Source organism: Hyla sarda, unplaced genomic scaffold (genome assembly GCF_029499605.1).
Source record: "Hyla sarda isolate aHylSar1 unplaced genomic scaffold, aHylSar1.hap1 scaffold_1651, whole genome shotgun sequence".
Taxonomy (NCBI): Eukaryota; Metazoa; Chordata; class Amphibia; order Anura; family Hylidae; genus Hyla; species Hyla sarda.
Window position 1 is genome coordinate 49,229 of NW_026608290.1, and position 20,100 is coordinate 69,328.

General features: G+C 45.1%; 6 non-coding genes across 6 annotated transcripts; all 6 read left to right on the forward strand.

The window, feature by feature from the left end:
* The first annotated feature begins 1,628 nt into the window (after positions 1–1,628).
* Positions 1,629–1,819, forward strand: LOC130311622 (U2 spliceosomal RNA). Its single transcript, XR_008859942.1, has one exon. It is a non-coding gene; the product is annotated as a U2 spliceosomal RNA (small nuclear RNA).
* Positions 1,820–3,906: 2,087 nt separating this feature from the next.
* LOC130311624 (U2 spliceosomal RNA) lies at positions 3,907–4,097 on the forward strand. The gene has a single exon (XR_008859943.1). It is a non-coding gene; the product is annotated as a U2 spliceosomal RNA (small nuclear RNA).
* Positions 4,098–6,193: 2,096 nt separating this feature from the next.
* On the forward strand, positions 6,194–6,384 carry LOC130311625 (U2 spliceosomal RNA). The gene has a single exon (XR_008859944.1). It is a non-coding gene; the product is annotated as a U2 spliceosomal RNA (small nuclear RNA).
* A 6,962-nt stretch (positions 6,385–13,346) lies between these two features.
* LOC130311637 (U2 spliceosomal RNA) lies at positions 13,347–13,533 on the forward strand. The gene has a single exon (XR_008859956.1). It is a non-coding gene; the product is annotated as a U2 spliceosomal RNA (small nuclear RNA).
* A 2,088-nt stretch (positions 13,534–15,621) lies between these two features.
* Positions 15,622–15,812, forward strand: LOC130311626 (U2 spliceosomal RNA). The gene has a single exon (XR_008859945.1). It is a non-coding gene; the product is annotated as a U2 spliceosomal RNA (small nuclear RNA).
* Positions 15,813–17,915: 2,103 nt separating this feature from the next.
* On the forward strand, positions 17,916–18,106 carry LOC130311627 (U2 spliceosomal RNA). Its single transcript, XR_008859946.1, has one exon. It is a non-coding gene; the product is annotated as a U2 spliceosomal RNA (small nuclear RNA).
* The last annotated feature ends 1,994 nt before the right edge of the window (positions 18,107–20,100 follow it).

A 20,100-nucleotide genomic window follows, 5' to 3' on the forward strand; every position in this document is an offset into this window, starting at 1 on the left:
GGGGGGGGGTCTCCTGGCTGTTCACACAGGTGTGTCATTGCTGTACATTGACCATGCATTGCTTCTGTGGTATTGCAAAGGCAAAGACAAATGCTTCCAGCCATCCATTGCACTAATGGATTGGTCATCAGCTGGCTGTCTATGTCCCGCATCAATATAGACCAAAGTACAGAGGGTTAGGCTATGCTATTGTGCACCTACCTGATGCATCAGAAGGTGCGAGGCCCTTGCTAAATTCTGTGCACAGACTTTGAGATCTATGCTTTAGACTGTATCTAAACCTGCTCCAACATGGACTGACATTCTGGCCTACTTTCAGCCGATGCGACTTGTCTGTCGCTGAACAGTCGCTTTTTATGTATTCAGCACCTATGTATAATGTTGTAAAAATGCTCTAGAAGCTAAAGTCGCAGAAATGTCACACATATTTGGCCTGCAACTTTCTGTGCGACAAATTCAGACAGGAAAAATCAGTATAAATCCTTAGAAAATGATCCCCCAGTGTCTCCATCTGCTGGCGGTATTGAATAAGCATTGCTGCACTGATGGGGTATGCATTAGACGAAAAAAAAGAAGAAAAAGAAGAATAATACGCCCAGAAAAGAGGCGAAAAGGAGAAAAACGTAAAAAAACGTGAAAAAAAAGTAAGAGGAAGAGAAGGGAAAAAAAGGTGGAAATGGGTTTAAAAGTGATTTCGGCGGAGAATATATATATATATATATATATATATATATATATATATATATATATATATATGCGCACACACACACATAGATATAAACGTATTCTCCGTTGAGATATTGCAGCCGCTGCTGTGTCCAGGCCCAGGAGCCTTAGCACTGTGCTGTGATGTCACTCAATACCACTGACATCACTAGGTGTAAACAACATCTCTCCTTTGCTGTGTATGTGACTATGGAGCTGTTTGGTGATGTCGTCTATTACGGCCTTCATAGAAGCAACAGGAGATTGTTGCATCCATCTTGAACCCTCAGAACTACAGTGCTATGATGTCACTCACTTCCACAGGCCTTGCAGAGTGTAAACAACAACAACCCAGCTTTGTTGTGTATGTAACCATAGGGATTTGTGATGTCACCTAGAACCTTCACAGCAGCGACAGCTTTATGAGGAGCATCAGCACTGCTCTGCCTGAGCAGAACCATCACCGCCATAGGTTGTCAAATAACCCGGATTTAACCCACACAGGTAAGTCCAATGGGGTGCAGGCATGTCCTCTATGCTTACAGCTTCCCGTGGGTGTTGGTTTGATACCGTTTGGGGACAGCCAAGGAGGCATCTGCAGGCAACAAAGGTAGGTGTGTGCTTGTGTGTGTGTTTCCTATGCAGATCCTAAGCCCAGTGTCACATGCAAGTAGGAGGAGTAAGAAGGGTTCCTGGCAAATCCGGGTTATGGATTGCATTTAAAAAGGCCCCGTGGGAGTGCAATGGGCCCCTGTCTTGCTGCTTAGCAATAATGGTATGGGTTTAGGTTCTGCTGTGTGTACTGGTGGTTGACTGCCCCCCAGCCCAGAGTGTGCATGGAAAATTGTCTGGCAGCCTCCCTGACAGCAAGCAGTGATAGTGCCCATGAAGGGGACCTTGTTGGGCCCGCCCCTTTCACGGTTATCGCTTCTCGGCCTTTTGGCTAAGATCAAGTGTAGTATCTGTTCTTATCAGTTTAATATCTGATACGTCCCCTATCTGGGGACCATATATTAAATGGATTTTTGAGAACGGGGGCCGATTTCGAAGCTTGCTTCCGTCGCCCTATGCATTGACCCGATATGGCAGTATCTTCGGGTACAGTGCACCACCCCCTTACAGGGTTAAAAAGAAAGATTCCTACTTTCATTGCTACCTGCTTGCTGGCTAGCCAGCTAGCCAGCCCTGTGGGCCTTGCTGCTGCTGCAGCCAAAAAACAAAAGGTGGTGCTGCTGCTGCTTCTGCTGCTTCTGCTTCTGCTTGTGTCTGGCCCCTGTTGGAGCGTCCAGGCACAGGACTTCTGCTGCTGCTGACTAAATGGCCTCCTTAATTGGATCATTTGAGTAGCCAGCACACCTGTGCAGGTAGGGCATGACATGATAGGCAGCTGCCTTGATAGCGGGTGGGTGCTGAATGTTCCTAATTGACAAAATAAGATTAATGCTTATGAAGAAATATAAAATCTCATCCCTTCCCCAATATCGCGCCACACCCCTACCCCTTAATTCCCTGGTTGAACTTGATGGACATATGTCTTTTTTCGACCGTACTAACTATGTAACTATGTAACATAACATGGGGGGGGGGGGTCTCCTGGCTGTTCACACAGGTGTGTCATTGCTGTACATTGACCATGCATTGCTTCTGTGGTATTGCAAAGGCAAAGACAAATGCTTCCAGCCATCCATTGCACTAATGGATTGGTCATCAGCTGGCTGTCTATGTCCCGCATCAATATAGACCAAAGTACAGAGGGTTAGGCTATGCTATTGTGCACCTACCTGATGCATCAGAAGGTGCGAGGCCCTTGCTAAATTCTGTGCACAGACTTTGAGATCTATGCTTTAGACTGTATCTAAACCTGCTCCAACATGGACTGACATTCTGGCCTACTTTCAGCCGATGCGACTTGTCTGTCGCTGAACAGTCGCTTTTTATGTATTCAGCACCTATGTATAATGTTGTAAAAATGCTCTAGAAGCTAAAGTCGCAGAAATGTCACACATATTTGGCCTGCAACTTTCTGTGCGACAAATTCAGACAGGAAAAATCAGTATAAATCCTTAGAAAATGATCCCCCAGTGTCTCCATCTGCTGGCGGTATTGAATAAGCATTGCTGCACTGATGGGGTATGCATTAGACGAAAAAAAAGAAGAAAAAGAAGAATAATACGCCCAGAAAAGAGGCGAAAAGGAGAAAAACGTAAAAAAACGTGAAAAAAAAGTAAGAGGAAGAGAAGGGAAAAAAAGGTGGAAATGGGTTTAAAAGTGATTTCGGCGGAGAAATATATATATATATATATATATATATATATATATATATATATATGCGCACACACACACATAGATATAAACGTATTCTCCGTTGAGATATTGCAGCCGCTGCTGTGTCCAGGCCCAGGAGCCTTAGCACTGTGCTGTGATGTCACTCAATACCACTGACATCACTAGGTGTAAACAACATCTCTCCTTTGCTGTGTATGTGACTATGGAGCTGTTTGGTGATGTCGTCTATTACGGCCTTCATAGAAGCAACAGGAGATTGTTGCATCCATCTAGAACCCTCAGAACTACAGTGCTATGATGTCACTCACTTCCACAGGCCTTGCAGAGTGTAAACAACAACAACCCAGCTTTGTTGTGTATGTAACCATAGGGATTTGTGATGTCACCTAGAACCTTCACAGCAGCGACAGCTTTATGAGGAGCATCAGCACTGCTCTGCCTGAGCAGAACCATCACCGCCATAGGTTGTCAAATAACCCGGATTTAACCCACACAGGTAAGTCCAATGGGGTGCAGGCATGTCCTCTATGCTTACAGCTTCCCGTGGGTGTTGGTTTGATACCGTTTGGGGACAGCCAAGGAGGCATCTGCAGGCAACAAAGGTAGGTGTGTGCTTGTGTGTGTGTTTCCTATGCAGATCCTAAGCCCAGTGTCACATGCAAGTAGGAGGAGTAAGAAGGGTTCCTGGCAAATCCGGGTTATGGATTGCATTTAAAAAGGCCCCGTGGGAGTGCAATGGGCCCCTGTCTTGCTGCTTAGCAATAATGGTATGGGTTTAGGTTCTGCTGTGTGTACTGGTGGTTGACTGCCCCCCAGCCCAGAGTGTGCATGGAAAATTGTCTGGCAGCCTCCCTGACAGCAAGCAGTGATAGTGCCCATGAAGGGGACCTTGTTGGGCCCGCCCCTTTCACGGTTATCGCTTCTCGGCCTTTTGGCTAAGATCAAGTGTAGTATCTGTTCTTATCAGTTTAATATCTGATACGTCCCCTATCTGGGGACCATATATTAAATGGATTTTTGAGAACGGGGGCCGATTTCGAAGCTTGCTTCCGTCGCCCTATGCATTGACCCGATATGGCAGTATCTTCGGGTACAGTGCACCACCCCCTTACAGGGTTAAAAAGAAAGATTCCTACTTTCATTGCTACCTGCTTGCTGGCTAGCCAGCTAGCCAGCCCTGTGGGCCTTGCTGCTGCTGCAGCCAAAAAACAAAAGGTGGTGCTGCTGCTGCTTCTGCTGCTTCTGCTTCTGCTTGTGTCTGGCCCCTGTTGGAGCGTCCAGGCACAGGACTTCTGCTGCTGCTGACTAAATGGCCTCCTTAATTGGATCATTTGAGTAGCCAGCACACCTGTGCAGGTAGGGCATGACATGATAGGCAGCTGCCTTGATAGCGGGTGGGTGCTGAATGTTCCTAATTGACAAAATAAGATTAATGCTTATGAAGAAATATAAAATCTCATCCCTTCCCCAATATCGCGCCACACCCCTACCCCTTAATTCCCTGGTTGAACTTGATGGACATATGTCTTTTTTCGACCGTACTAACTATGTAACTATGTAACATAACATGGGGGGGGGGGGGGGGGGGGTCTCCTGGCTGTTCACACAGGTGTGTCATTGCTGTACATTGACCATGCATTGCTTCTGTGGTATTGCAAAGGCAAAGACAAATGCTTCCAGCCATCCATTGCACTAATGGATTGGTCATCAGCTGGCTGTCTATGTCCCGCATCAATATAGACCAAAGTACAGAGGGTTAGGCTATGCTATTGTGCACCTACCTGATGCATCAGAAGGTGCGAGGCCCTTCTTGCTAAATTCTGTGCACAGACTTTGAGATCTATGCTTTAGACTGTATCTAAACCTGCTCCAACATGGACTGACATTCTGGCCTACTTTCAGCCGATGCGACTTGTCTGTCGCTGAACAGTCGCTTTTTATGTATTCAGCACCTATGTATAATGTTGTAAAAATGCTCTAGAAGCTAAAGTCGCAGAAATGTCACACATATTTGGCCTGCAACTTTCTGTGCGACAAATTCAGACAGGAAAAATCAGTATAAATCCTTAGAAAATGATCCCCCAGTGTCTCCATCTGCTGGCGGTATTGAATAAGCATTGCTGCACTGATGGGGTATGCATTAGACGAAAAAAAAGAAGAAAAAGAAGAATAATACGCCCAGAAAAGAGGCGAAAAGGAGAAAAACGTAAAAAAACGTGAAAAAAAAGTAAGAGGAAGAGAAGGGAAAAAAAGGTGGAAATGGGTTTAAAAGTGATTTCGGCGGAGAAATATATATATATATATATATATATATATATATATATATATATGCGCACACACACACATAGATATAAACGTATTCTCCGTTGAGATATTGCAGCCGCTGCTGTGTCCAGGCCCAGGAGCCTTAGCACTGTGCTGTGATGTCACTCAATACCACTGACATCACTAGGTGTAAACAACATCTCTCCTTTGCTGTGTATGTGACTATGGAGCTGTTTGGTGATGTCGTCTATTACGGCCTTCATAGAAGCAACAGGAGATTGTTGCATCCATCTTGAACCCTCAGAACTACAGTGCTATGATGTCACTCACTTCCACAGGCCTTGCAGAGTGTAAACAACAACAACCCAGCTTTGTTGTGTATGTAACCATAGGGATTTGTGATGTCACCTAGAACCTTCACAGCAGCGACAGCTTTATGAGGAGCATCAGCACTGCTCTGCCTGAGCAGAACCATCACCGCCATAGGTTGTCAAATAACCCGGATTTAACCCACACAGGTAAGTCCAATGGGGTGCAGGCATGTCCTCTATGCTTACAGCTTCCCGTGGGTGTTGGTTTGATACCGTTTGGGGACAGCCAAGGAGGCATCTGCAGGCAACAAAGGTAGGTGTGTGCTTGTGTGTGTGTTTCCTATGCAGATCCTAAGCCCAGTGTCACATGCAAGTAGGAGGAGTAAGAAGGGTTCCTGGCAAATCCGGGTTATGGATTGCATTTAAAAAGGCCCCGTGGGAGTGCAATGGGCCCCTGTCTTGCTGCTTAGCAATAATGGTATGGGTTTAGGTTCTGCTGTGTGTACTGGTGGTTGACTGCCCCCCAGCCCAGAGTGTGCATGGAAAATTGTCTGGCAGCCTCCCTGACAGCAAGCAGTGATAGTGCCCATGAAGGGGACCTTGTTGGGCCCGCCCCTTTCACGGTTATCGCTTCTCGGCCTTTTGGCTAAGATCAAGTGTAGTATCTGTTCTTATCAGTTTAATATCTGATACGTCCCCTATCTGGGGACCATATATTAAATGGATTTTTGAGAACGGGGGCCGATTTCGAAGCTTGCTTCCGTCGCCCTATGCATTGACCCGATATGGCAGTATCTTCGGGTACAGTGCACCACCCCCTTACAGGGTTAAAAAGAAAGATTCCTACTTTCATTGCTACCTGCTTGCTGGCTAGCCAGCTAGCCAGCCCTGTGGGCCTTGCTGCTGCTGCAGCCAAAAAACAAAAGGTGGTGCTGCTGCTGCTTCTGCTGCTTCTGCTTCTGCTTGTGTCTGGCCCCTGTTGGAGCGTCCAGGCACAGGACTTCTGCTGCTGCTGACTAAATGGCCTCCTTAATTGGATCATTTGAGTAGCCAGCACACCTGTGCAGGTAGGGCATGACATGATAGGCAGCTGCCTTGATAGCGGGTGGGTGCTGAATGTTCCTAATTGACAAAATAAGATTAATGCTTATGAAGAAATATAAAATCTCATCCCTTCCCCAATATCGCGCCACACCCCTACCCCTTAATTCCCTGGTTGAACTTGATGGACATATGTCTTTTTTCGACCGTACTAACTATGTAACTATGTAACATAACATGGGGGGGGGGGGGGGGGGGGGTCTCCTGGCTGTTCACACAGGTGTGTCATTGCTGTACATTGACCATGCATTGCTTCTGTGGTATTGCAAAGGCAAAGACAAATGCTTCCAGCCATCCATTGCACTAATGGATTGGTCATCAGCTGGCTGTCTATGTCCCGCATCAATATAGACCAAAGTACAGAGGGTTAGGCTATGCTATTGTGCACCTACCTGATGCATCAGAAGGTGCGAGGCCCTTGCTAAATTCTGTGCACAGACTTTGAGATCTATGCTTTAGACTGTATCTAAACCTGCTCCAACATGGACTGACATTCTGGCCTACTTTCAGCCGATGCGACTTGTCTGTCGCTGAACAGTCGCTTTTTATGTATTCAGCACCTATGTATAATGTTGTAAAAATGCTCTAGAAGCTAAAGTCGCAGAAATGTCACACATATTTGGCCTGCAACTTTCTGTGCGACAAATTCAGACAGGAAAAATCAGTATAAATCCTTAGAAAATGATCCCCCAGTGTCTCCATCTGCTGGCGGTATTGAATAAGCATTGCTGCACTGATGGGGTATGCATTAGACGAAAAAAAAGAAGAAAAAGAAGAATAATACGCCCAGAAAAGAGGCGAAAAGGAGAAAAACGTAAAAAAACGTGAAAAAAAAGTAAGAGGAAGAGAAGGGAAAAAAAGGTGGAAATGGGTTTAAAAGTGATTTCGGCGGAGAAATATATATATATATATATATATATATATATATATATGCGCACACACACACATAGATATAAACGTATTCTCCGTTGAGATATTGCAGCCGCTGCTGTGTCCAGGCCCAGGAGCCTTAGCACTGTGCTGTGATGTCACTCAATACCACTGACATCACTAGGTGTAAACAACATCTCTCCTTTGCTGTGTATGTGACTATGGAGCTGTTTGGTGATGTCGTCTATTACGGCCTTCATAGAAGCAACAGGAGATTGTTGCATCCATCTTGAACCCTCAGAACTACAGTGCTATGATGTCACTCACTTCCACAGGCCTTGCAGAGTGTAAACAACAACAACCCAGCTTTGTTGTGTATGTAACCATAGGGATTTGTGATGTCACCTAGAACCTTCACAGCAGCGACAGCTTTATGAGGAGCATCAGCACTGCTCTGCCTGAGCAGAACCATCACCGCCATAGGTTGTCAAATAACCCGGATTTAACCCACACAGGTAAGTCCAATGGGGTGCAGGCATGTCCTCTATGCTTACAGCTTCCCGTGGGTGTTGGTTTGATACCGTTTGGGGACAGCCAAGGAGGCATCTGCAGGCAACAAAGGTAGGTGTGTGCTTGTGTGTGTGTTTCCTATGCAGATCCTAAGCCCAGTGTCACATGCAAGTAGGAGGAGTAAGAAGGGTTCCTGGCAAATCCGGGTTATGGATTGCATTTAAAAAGGCCCCGTGGGAGTGCAATGGGCCCCTGTCTTGCTGCTTAGCAATAATGGTATGGGTTTAGGTTCTGCTGTGTGTACTGGTGGTTGACTGCCCCCCAGCCCAGAGTGTGCATGGAAAATTGTCTGGCAGCCTCCCTGACAGCAAGCAGTGATAGTGCCCATGAAGGGGACCTTGTTGGGCCCGCCCCTTTCACGGTTATCGCTTCTCGGCCTTTTGGCTAAGATCGGGGTTTATTGCCTCGGTCGGCGCTGAGGGTGCGAGTGAACTGCGCCGCGACTAGCTGCGTAGGTGATCAAGACTGTGGTACTCGTTACTGACAGATTTGGAAAGATGGCTGGATCCAACATGTCTGCAGTGGAGAAGACCGTACGCATCAAGGTGCTAACCACGGATCGTCTAAGAAACAGCATTGAATACATCGGCCATACCATTGTGGAGCGACTGGCAGGATTTTCCTTGAGCGACCTCTTTTGTGTCCAGGAGAACAAGCGCCAAGGTATTTATGACGTGTCCTTCTTATATGATGCTGACTGCCAGAACTTTTATGAGTGCTTAAAACGGAACAGTGGAAGTGAGGTTTTGCGGGATGTGTCCTTTTATCCCCTTTTTGAAATGGGGACAAAGACTTTGTTTATCCACATGTACAATCCGTTTGTTGATGTCTCTATGATTAAGAACTTCTTGAGCATCTATTGTGAGTCTATTGCTGGTGGTACTAAGCAGACAAGCAGCATTGGTGTATTTAATGGCACGTATAAGTTCTTTGTGAAGTTGCGGCTTGATGGAGATTGCATTGGAGGCGTTAAGCACCCTCCGGCGAACTTTACCATTGCTGGTTTCAGAGGTTATCTCTATTACTACGGACAGCCATCTTTCTGTAGAAATTGTCTATTGTTTGGACATGTGAAGGAGGCCTGCCCTGGCAGTAAGAAATGCAGGAACTGTAAGCAACCGGGGCATGAGGCGGGTGCATGTCCACACCCGAGGACCTGTGACCTATGTGGGGAAGCTGGCCATGTGTACAAGAACTGTCCAGTGTTGAAGAGGAGGGAGGAGGAGAGGAGAATGGAAGAGGAAATGGTGGAGAGGAGGAGGGCAGCTGCAGCTGCGGCTGCAGTGGTTCCTGCAAGAGAGAGCGTTATTATTGGAGAGGTACAGAGTCCTGTGGTGGTAGAGGAGCAAGTGAAGGTGGTGGAGGAGCAAGTGGTGGTGGAGGAGGAGCAAATGGCGGTGCAAGTGGAAGAAGGGGAGATTGAGGATGCTCCCAGTCCCCCGGCTGAGGAGTCGCCGCAAATTGAAGAGTGGTCTTCTTCTGAGGGTGAAGACCGTGAGGAGAGACATAGAGAGAGAGAGGATGACTTTGATCTTTTTCGTCCCCCCAAGAAGACGGCCAGGAAGCTTTCTGGTGGACAGATGGAGTCGACGCTGGTGGCTACGGACAATCGGTATCAACCGCTATCTGAGAGCGACATGGATGCGTGCTCTGCGGGAGAAGCTTCTCCCACACCGCTGAGGAAAGCTACCTAAATAACTTTCTTCTTTTCTGTCAAATTCTTCCTTAGGGTTGTTAAGATAGTGGTATGTCTTTTTTAGTCGGTTCTATAAACGTTAGAGTCTTTAGAAGTAAAGTCAGAAGGACAGTAATTTTGGAGGACTTGGCAGGGAAAAAAGCGGACATTATTTGTTTGCAGGAATGTGGGCTAAATGATATTCCGGGGAAGGGAGAATGGGCTTATGGTCCTGCTGTTTGGTCGGTGTCTGGGCATAATAGGAATGATGGGGTAGGGGTGCTTTTTAAGAGCTTTAGGTTTGAAGTTTGTAGTTATGTGGTAATAGAGGAGGGGAGGTGTATCATGGTGGAGGTTAAGGTGCAGGGGGTTAAATTTAGGTTGATAAATGTGTATGCGCCGGTAAGGAGGGAGGAGCGGGTGGGGTTGTTGGAGGTAATTAAGAGGTTTCTGCCGGGTAAAATACCTTTGGTGTGGGTGGGGGATTTCAATTGTGAAATTGAGGGGAATGTGGATGTATCTGGGAATATTCTTAAAAGTATGGTGTGTGACTTTAAGTTAAAGGATGTGGCTGAAGCGTGTGGAGTGTGTCCTTTGTTAGATACATATTATTCTGATAGTGGAAGTCATAGTTCCAGACTTGATATGTGTTTTGTGTCTAAGGGTGTGTTATGTAAGAATTATATGCAAGAAAAAGTAGGATATTCAGATCATGAGTATGTGTGTTGTGAGTTAGTATTGGATGCAGATTGTGTGAGTGGGAGGGGTGTATGGAAATTAAATGTTAAATTGTTGGAAGTGGAAGGAGTGTATGATAGATATGTTAATAAGTATAGGGGTTGGTGTAAGAAAAAGAATGATTTTCCTGATATATTGTGTTGGTGGGAATGGGTTAAGGGTCAAACAAAAGTTTTCTTTAAAAGAGAGGGATATAAGCGGAATGCTGGGAGGAAGAAGAAGTATGAATGGTTGAATAAAAGATTGGTGTTTCTCAATAAGTTAAAGAAGTATGGCTGGAGTGTGGGTGAGCAGATTGAGGTTGTGAAGAGTGATCTAAAAAATTGGTTGAATGAGAAAGGTAAAGAGTTGATGTATCAAGCAAAACTTGATAAGTTAGAGAAAGATGAGAAATGTTCGAGATATTTCTTTAAAAAAGTTATTGGGAAGAGAGAGGATATGGTAAGAGTGTATGATGATGATGGCTGTCTGGTTAAAGGTAAAGCTGTGTTGGGAGTGGTTAAAAATTTTTATGAAGAGTTGTATGCGGTAAAAGATTGTGAAGAGGACTTGCAGGATGAAGTGTTGAGAGTGCTTGATAAGAGGGTGGATGGTAGTGAATATGGGACTCTGATGAGAGAGATTGGAGAGGAGGAAGTGAAGAGGACTGTGGATAGTATGTCAAGAAATAAAACGCCTGGAGAGGATGGGTTGCCTGTTGAATTTTATGCTTGGATTTGGGATGTTGTGAAGGATGATTTGGTGGAAGTGTATAGGTATATGTGGAGGAAGGAGAGAATGGTGGAAAGTATGAAGAGTGGAGTGGTTGTGTTGATTTATAAGAAAGGTGATGTGAATGATGTGAGGAATTGGAGGCCGATAACTTTGTTGAATGTAGATTATAAGGTGTTTGCTAAAATAATTACAAATAGGATGAGAGATGTGGTTGAGCAGGTGATTGGAGAAGAACAAGTGTGTGGAGTGCCTGGGAGAAGAATAAATGAAAATTTGTGTTTGTTGAGAGATTTGTTATGGGATAGTATGAGTAGGAAACAGGAGGTTAGAGTGATGTCGATAGATTTTGAAAAGGCGTTTGATCGTCTGTCACATAGGTTTTTGTTTAGAGTATTAGTGAGAATGGGATTCCCGGGTGATTTTGTAAATGTTGTAAGGATGCTGTATGATGGAGTATATAGTAAGGTTTTGATAAATGGTTGGATGTCTGAGAAGGTGAAAGTATGTTCTGGTGTAAGGCAGGGTTGTCCGTTGTCCCCTATGGCTTTTATATGTGCTATGGAGCCATTATTAGAGATGTTGCGGCGGGATAAGTGTGTTAGAGGGTTAAAAATTCCAGGGAGTGGTGGGAGAGAAGTCAAAGTTTTGGCCTACATGGATGATGTGTGTATTTTGGGAGAGTCTGTGGCTGTTATGAGAAGGGCAAAGTTACTAGTTGGATTGTTTTGTGGAGCGTCTGGGTTTAAGGTGAATTGGGACAAAAGTGAGTATAAATGTTTTGGTAGTATGCAAGGAAGTGAGGATGTGGGTATGAAGAATATTGAAGGTGGTATTCAGGTTTTAGGTGTTAAAATGGATGAAAGATTGGATGGGAGAGAAAGTTGGGATGATGTAGAGAAGAGAGTGTCCAAAAAATTGAGTCTTTGGAGGTTGAGAGATTTGTCTATGGTTGGGAAAGTGCTGGTTGTGAAAAGTGTAATATTGCCTATTTTATTGTATGTGGCAATAGTGTTTCCGCCAAGTTATATGGTTTTAAGGAAGTTAAAAAGAATTTTGTTTGTGTTTTTTTGGGGTACAAAAGTGGAAAGAGTGAGGAGAGAAGTTGTGATGAAGGATGGTAGTAAGGGTGGAATGGGATTTCCAAATCTAGATGTGTATTTGGGGGTGAATGTGGTGTTTGCGGTTAGAAGGATGATGAGAGGAGAAAAGAATTTTGCATGTATGTTGAGATATTTAGGTGGGCGTGTGTTATGCAAATTAGGTTGGCTGGAGAGAGATTTGAGAGTGCCTTATGCGTTTGTGTGCCCGAGTTGGTATTTGTATGTGGAAAAGTTTTTGGAGAGTTATAGGTTGATTGGTGTGAGAAAGGAGTTGTTTGAAAGTAAGAAGAATGTGTTTGGGTATGTCGCCGCAAGTGAGGTGGAGTGTCCGATTAATATGGTAAGAGGCCAGGATGTGTCTAAGGTGTGGAAGAGTTTAATGACAGATGGAATATCAAATAGACAGAGAGAGATAGGATGGCAGTGTTTGAATGGAGCCCTACCAGTAAGAGAGTTCCAAAGGAATAGAGGTATTGGAAGGAGTGAAATATGTCCGAGGGAAGATTGTAGTGGGGTTGAAAGTGTGATGCATGTGATTTGGAATTGTGACATGGCTCAGAATGTATGGAGAGGGATAGGTCCGTTGTGTAAGGAGTTGACTGGGATAAATAGGTTCTCATATGAGGTTGTGATGTTTGGTCTTAGTATGATTGGAAGAAAGAATGAAAGGGTGTTGTTTGTGTTGTTGGCGATTGTGAAGGAAGTCTTGTGGGATGTTAGAAATTTATATGTGTTTAAGAGAAAAGATGTGACTGTGGAAGGAAGTTTAAGAATGATTCTGGATAGGTTGTACACCGTTTATTTACGTGATAAAAAGAAATTAGGTGAAATAGATGCAGAGGGGATATGGAAATTTTTGAAGTGGAGACATGTTGTAAGGGTGTAATGGTGATGGTATTTGAATTTGTTTTGAATTTGCTTTGAACAAATAAAGAATGACCTAATGATGAGTTAGACTTCACCATGAGTCAAAAATGACGCATTATCTAAGTGGTGTTTAGTCTAAACCTGAAGGTTTATAAAAAAAAAAAAAAAAAAAAAAAAATCTGTTCTTATCAGTTTAATATCTGATACGTCCCCTATCTGGGGACCATATATTAAATGGATTTTTGAGAACGGGGGCCGATTTCGAAGCTTGCTTCCGTCGCCCTATGCATTGACCCGATATGGCAGTATCTTCGGGTACAGTGCACCACCCCCTTACAGGGTTAAAAAGAAAGATTCCTACTTTCATTGCTACCTGCTTGCTGGCTAGCCAGCTAGCCAGCCCTGTGGGCCTTGCTGCTGCTGCAGCCAAAAAACAAAAGGTGGTGCTGCTGCTGCTTCTGCTGCTTCTGCTTCTGCTTGTGTCTGGCCCCTGTTGGAGCGTCCAGGCACAGGACTTCTGCTGCTGCTGACTAAATGGCCTCCTTAATTGGATCATTTGAGTAGCCAGCACACCTGTGCAGGTAGGGCATGACATGATAGGCAGCTGCCTTGATAGCGGGTGGGTGCTGAATGTTCCTAATTGACAAAATAAGATTAATGCTTATGAAGAAATATAAAATCTCATCCCTTCCCCAATATCGCGCCACACCCCTACCCCTTAATTCCCTGGTTGAACTTGATGGACATATGTCTTTTTTCGACCGTACTAACTATGTAACTATGTAACATAACATGGGGGGGGGGGTCTCCTGGCTGTTCACACAGGTGTGTCATTGCTGTACATTGACCATGCATTGCTTCTGTGGTATTGCAAAGGCAAAGACAAATGCTTCCAGCCATCCATTGCACTAATGGATTGGTCATCAGCTGGCTGTCTATGTCCCGCATCAATATAGACCAAAGTACAGAGGGTTAGGCTATGCTATTGTGCACCTACCTGATGCATCAGGAGGTGCGAGGCCCTTGCTAAATTCTGTGCACAGACTTTGAGATCTATGCTTTAGACTGTATCTAAACCTGCTCCAACATGGACTGACATTCTGGCCTACTTTCAGCCGATGCGACTTGTCTGTCGCTGAACAGTCGCTTTTTATGTATTCAGCACCTATGTATAATGTTGTAAAAATGCTCTAGAAGCTAAAGTCGCAGAAATGTCACACATATTTGGCCTGCAACTTTCTGTGCGACAAATTCAGACAGGAAAAATCAGTATAAATCCTTAGAAAATGATCCCCCAGTGTCTCCATCTGCTGGCGGTATTGAATAAGCATTGCTGCACTGATGGGGTATGCATTAGACGAAAAAAAAGAAGAAAAAGAAGAATAATACGCCCAGAAAAGAGGCGAAAAGGAGAAAAACGTAAAAAAACGTGAAAAAAAAGTAAGAGGAAGAGAAGGGAAAAAAAGGTGGAAATGGGTTTAAAAGTGATTTTGGCGGAGAATTATATATATATATATATATATATATATATATATATATATATATATGCGCACACACACACATAGATATAAACGTATTCTCCGTTGAGATATTGCAGCCGCTGCTGTGTCCAGGCCCAGGAGCCTTAGCACTGTGCTGTGATGTCACTCAATACCACTGACATCACTAGGTGTAAACAACATCTCTCCTTTGCTGTGTATGTGACTATGGAGCTGTTTGGTGATGTCGTCTATTACGGCCTTCATAGAAGCAACAGGAGATTGTTGCATCCATCTAGAACCCTCAGAACTACAGTGCTATGATGTCACTCACTTCCACAGGCCTTGCAGAGTGTAAACAACAACAACCCAGCTTTGTTGTGTATGTAACCATAGGGATTTGTGATGTCACCTAGAACCTTCACAGCAGCGACAGCTTTATGAGGAGCATCAGCACTGCTCTGCCTGAGCAGAACCATCACCGCCATAGGTTGTCAAATAACCCGGATTTAACCCACACAGGTAAGTCCAATGGGGTGCAGGCATGTCCTCTATGCTTACAGCTTCCCGTGGGTGTTGGTTTGATACCGTTTGGGGACAGCCAAGGAGGCATCTGCAGGCAACAAAGGTAGGTGTGTGCTTGTGTGTGTGTTTCCTATGCAGATCCTAAGCCCAGTGTCACATGCAAGTAGGAGGAGTAAGAAGGGTTCCTGGCAAATCCGGGTTATGGATTGCATTTAAAAAGGCCCCGTGGGAGTGCAATGGGCCCCTGTCTTGCTGCTTAGCAATAATGGTATGGGTTTAGGTTCTGCTGTGTGTACTGGTGGTTGACTGCCCCCCAGCCCAGAGTGTGCATGGAAAATTGTCTGGCAGCCTCCCTGACAGCAAGCAGTGATAGTGCCCATGAAGGGGACCTTGTTGGGCCCGCCCCTTTCACGGTTATCGCTTCTCGGCCTTTTGGCTAAGATCAAGTGTAGTATCTGTTCTTATCAGTTTAATATCTGATACGTCCCCTATCTGGGGACCATATATTAAATGGATTTTTGAGAACGGGGGCCGATTTCGAAGCTTGCTTCCGTCGCCCTATGCATTGACCCGATATGGCAGTATCTTCGGGTACAGTGCACCACCCCCTTACAGGGTTAAAAAGAAAGATTCCTACTTTCATTGCTACCTGCTTGCTGGCTAGCCAGCTAGCCAGCCCTGTGGGCCTTGCTGCTGCTGCAGCCAAAAAACAAAAGGTGGTGCTGCTGCTGCTTCTGCTGCTTCTGCTGCTTCTGCTTCTGCTTGTGTCTGGCCCCTGTTGGAGCGTCCAGGCACAGGACTTCTGCTGCTGCTGACTAAATGGCCTCCTTAATTGGATCATTTGAGTAGCCAGCACACCTGTGCAGGTAGGGCATGACATGATAGGCAGCTGCCTTGATAGCGGGTGGGTGCTGAATGTTCCTAATTGACAAAATAAGATTAATGCTTATGAAGAAATATAAAATCTCATCCCTTCCCCAATATCGCGCCACACCCCTACCCCTTAATTCCCTGGTTGAACTTGATGGACATATGTCTTTTTTCGACCGTACTAACTATGTAACTATGTAACATAACATGGGGGGGGGGGGGGGGGGGTCTCCTGGCTGTTCACACAGGTGTGTCATTGCTGTACATTGACCATGCATTGCTTCTGTGGTATTGCAAAGGCAAAGACAAATGCTTCCAGCCATCCATTGCACTAATGGATTGGTCATCAGCTGGCTGTCTATGTCCCGCATCAATATAGACCAAAGTACAGAGGGTTAGGCTATGCTATTGTGCACCTACCTGATGCATCAGAAGGTGCGAGGCCCTTGCTAAATTCTGTGCACAGACTTTGAGATCTATGCTTTAGACTGTATCTAAACCTGCTCCAACATGGACTGACATTCTGGCCTACTTTCAGCCGATGCGACTTGTCTGTCGCTGAACAGTCGCTTTTTATGTATTCAGCACCTATGTATAATGTTGTAAAAATGCTCTAGAAGCTAAAGTCGCAGAAATGTCACACATATTTGGCCTGCAACTTTCTGTGCGACAAATTCAGACAGGAAAAATCAGTATAAATCCTTAGAAAATGATCCCCCAGTGTCTCCATCTGCTGGCGGTATTGAATAAGCATTGCTGCACTGATGGGGTATGCATTAGACGAAAAAAAAGAAGAAAAAGAAGAATAATACGCCCAGAAAAGAGGCGAAAAGGAGAAAAACGTAAAAAAACGTGAAAAAAAAGTAAGAGGAAGAGAAGGGAAAAAAAGGTGGAAATGGGTTTAAAAGTGATTTCGGCGGAGAAATATATATATATATATATATATATATATATATATATATATATACGCGCACACACACACATATATATAAACGTATTCTCCGTTGAGATATTGCAGCCGCTGCTGTGTCCAGGCCCAGGAGCCTTAGCACTGTGCTGTGATGTCACTCAATACCACTGACATCACTAGGTGTAAACAACATCTCTCCTTTGCTGTGTATGTGACTATGGAGCTGTTTGGTGATGTCGTCTATTACGGCCTTCATAGAAGCAACAGGAGATTGTTGCATCCATCTTGAACCCTCAGAACTACAGTGCTATGATGTCACTCACTTCCACAGGCCTTGCAGAGTGTAAACAACAACAACCCAGCTTTGTTGTGTATGTAACCATAGGGATTTGTGATGTCACCTAGAACCTTCACAGCAGCGACAGCTTTATGAGGAGCATCAGCACTGCTCTGCCTGAGCAGAACCATCACCGCCATAGGTTGTCAAATAACCCGGATTTAACCCACACAGGTAAGTCCAATGGGGTGCAGGCATGTCCTCTATGCTTACAGCTTCCCGTGGGTGTTGGTTTGATACCGTTTGGGGACAGCCAAGGAGGCATCTGCAGGCAACAAAGGTAGGTGTGTGCTTGTGTGTGTGTTTCCTATGCAGATCCTAAGCCCAGTGTCACATGCAAGTAGGAGGAGTAAGAAGGGTTCCTGGCAAATCCGGGTTATGGATTGCATTTAAAAAGGCCCCGTGGGAGTGCAATGGGCCCCTGTCTTGCTGCTTAGCAATAATGGTATGGGTTTAGGTTCTGCTGTGTGTACTGGTGGTTGACTGCCCCCCAGCCCAGAGTGTGCATGGAAAATTGTCTGGCAGCCTCCCTGACAGCAAGCAGTGATAGTGCCCATGAAGGGGACCTTGTTGGGCCCGCCCCTTTCACGGTTATCGCTTCTCGGCCTTTTGGCTAAGATCAAGTGTAGTATCTGTTCTTATCAGTTTAATATCTGATACGTCCCCTATCTGGGGACCATATATTAAATGGATTTTTGAGAACGGGGGCCGATTTCGAAGCTTGCTTCCGTCGCCCTATGCATTGACCCGATATGGCAGTATCTTCGGGTACAGTGCACCACCCCCTTACAGGGTTAAAAAGAAAGATTCCTACTTTCATTGCTACCTGCTTGCTGGCTAGCCAGCTAGCCAGCCCTGTGGGCCTTGCTGCTGCTGCAGCCAAAAAACAAAAGGTGGTGCTGCTGCTGCTTCTGCTGCTTCTGCTTCTGCTTGTGTCTGGCCCCTGTTGGAGCGTCCAGGCACAGGACTTCTGCTGCTGCTGACTAAATGGCCTCCTTAATTGGATCATTTGAGTAGCCAGCACACCTGTGCAGGTAGGGCATGACATGATAGGCAGCTGCCTTGATAGCGGGTGGGTGCTGAATGTTCCTAATTGACAAAATAAGATTAATGCTTATGAAGAAATATAAAATCTCATCCCTTCCCCAATATCGCGCCACACCCCTACCCCTTAATTCCCTGGTTGAACTTGATGGACATATGTCTTTTTTCGACCGTACTAACTATGTAACTATGTAACATAACATGGGGGGGGGGGGGGGGGGGTCTCCTGGCTGTTCACACAGGTGTGTCATTGCTGTACATTGACCATGCATTGCTTCTGTGGTATTGCAAAGGCAAAGACAAATGCTTCCAGCCATCCATTGCACTAATGGATTGGTCATCAGCTGGCTGTCTATGTCCCGCATCAATATAGACCAAAGTACAGAGGGTTAGGCTATGCTATTGTGCACCTACCTGATGCATCAGAAGGTGCGAGGCCCTTGCTAAATTCTGTGCACAGACTTTGAGATCTATGCTTTAGACTGTATCTAAACCTGCTCCAACATGGACTGACATTCTGGCCTACTTTCAGCCGATGCGACTTGTCTGTCGCTGAACAGTCGCTTTTTATGTATTCAGCACCTATGTATAATGTTGTAAAAATGCTCTAGAAGCTAAAGTCGCAGAAATGTCACACATATTTGGCCTGCAACTTTCTGTGCGACAAATTCAGACAGGAAAAATCAGTATAAATCCTTAGAAAATGATCCCCCAGTGTCTCCATCTGCTGGCGGTATTGAATAAGCATTGCTGCACTGATGGGGTATGCATTAGACGAAAAAAAAGAAGAAAAAGAAGAATAATACGCCCAGAAAAGAGGCGAAAAGGAGAAAAACGTAAAAAAACGTGAAAAAAAAGTAAGAGGAAGAGAAGGGAAAAAAAGGTGGAAATGGGTTTAAAAGTGATTTCGGCGGAGAAATATATATATATATATATATATATATATATATATATATATATATATATGCGCACACACACACATAGATATAAACGTATTCTCCGTTGAGATATTGCAGCCGCTGCTGTGTCCAGGCCCAGGAGCCTTAGCACTGTGCTGTGATGTCACTCAATACCACTGACATCACTAGGTGTAAACAACATCTCTCCTTTGCTGTGTATGTGACTATGGAGCTGTTTGGTGATGTCGTCTATTATGGCCTTCATAGAAGCAACAGGAGATTGTTGCATCCATCTTGAACCCTCAGAACTACAGTGCTATGATGTCACTCACTTCCACAGGCCTTGCAGAGTGTAAACAACAACAACCCAGCTTTGTTGTGTATGTAACCATAGGGATTTGTGATGTCACCTAGAACCTTCACAGCAGCGACAGCTTTATGAGGAGCATCAGCACTGCTCTGCCTGAGCAGAACCATCACCGCCATAGGTTGTCAAATAACCCGGATTTAACCCACACAGGTAAGTCCAATGGGGTGCAGGCATGTCCTCTATGCTTACAGCTTCCCGTGGGTGTTGGTTTGATACCGTTTGGGGACAGCCAAGGAGGCATCTGCAGGCAACAAAGGTAGGTGTGTGCTTGTGTGTGTGTTTCCTATGCAGATCCTAAGCCCAGTGTCACATGCAAGTAGGAGGAGTAAGAAGGGTTCCTGGCAAATCCGGGTTATGGATTGCATTTAAAAAGGCCCCGTGGGAGTGCAATGGGCCCCTGTCTTGCTGCTTAGCAATAATGGTATGGGTTTAGGTTCTGCTGTGTGTACTGGTGGTTGACTGCCC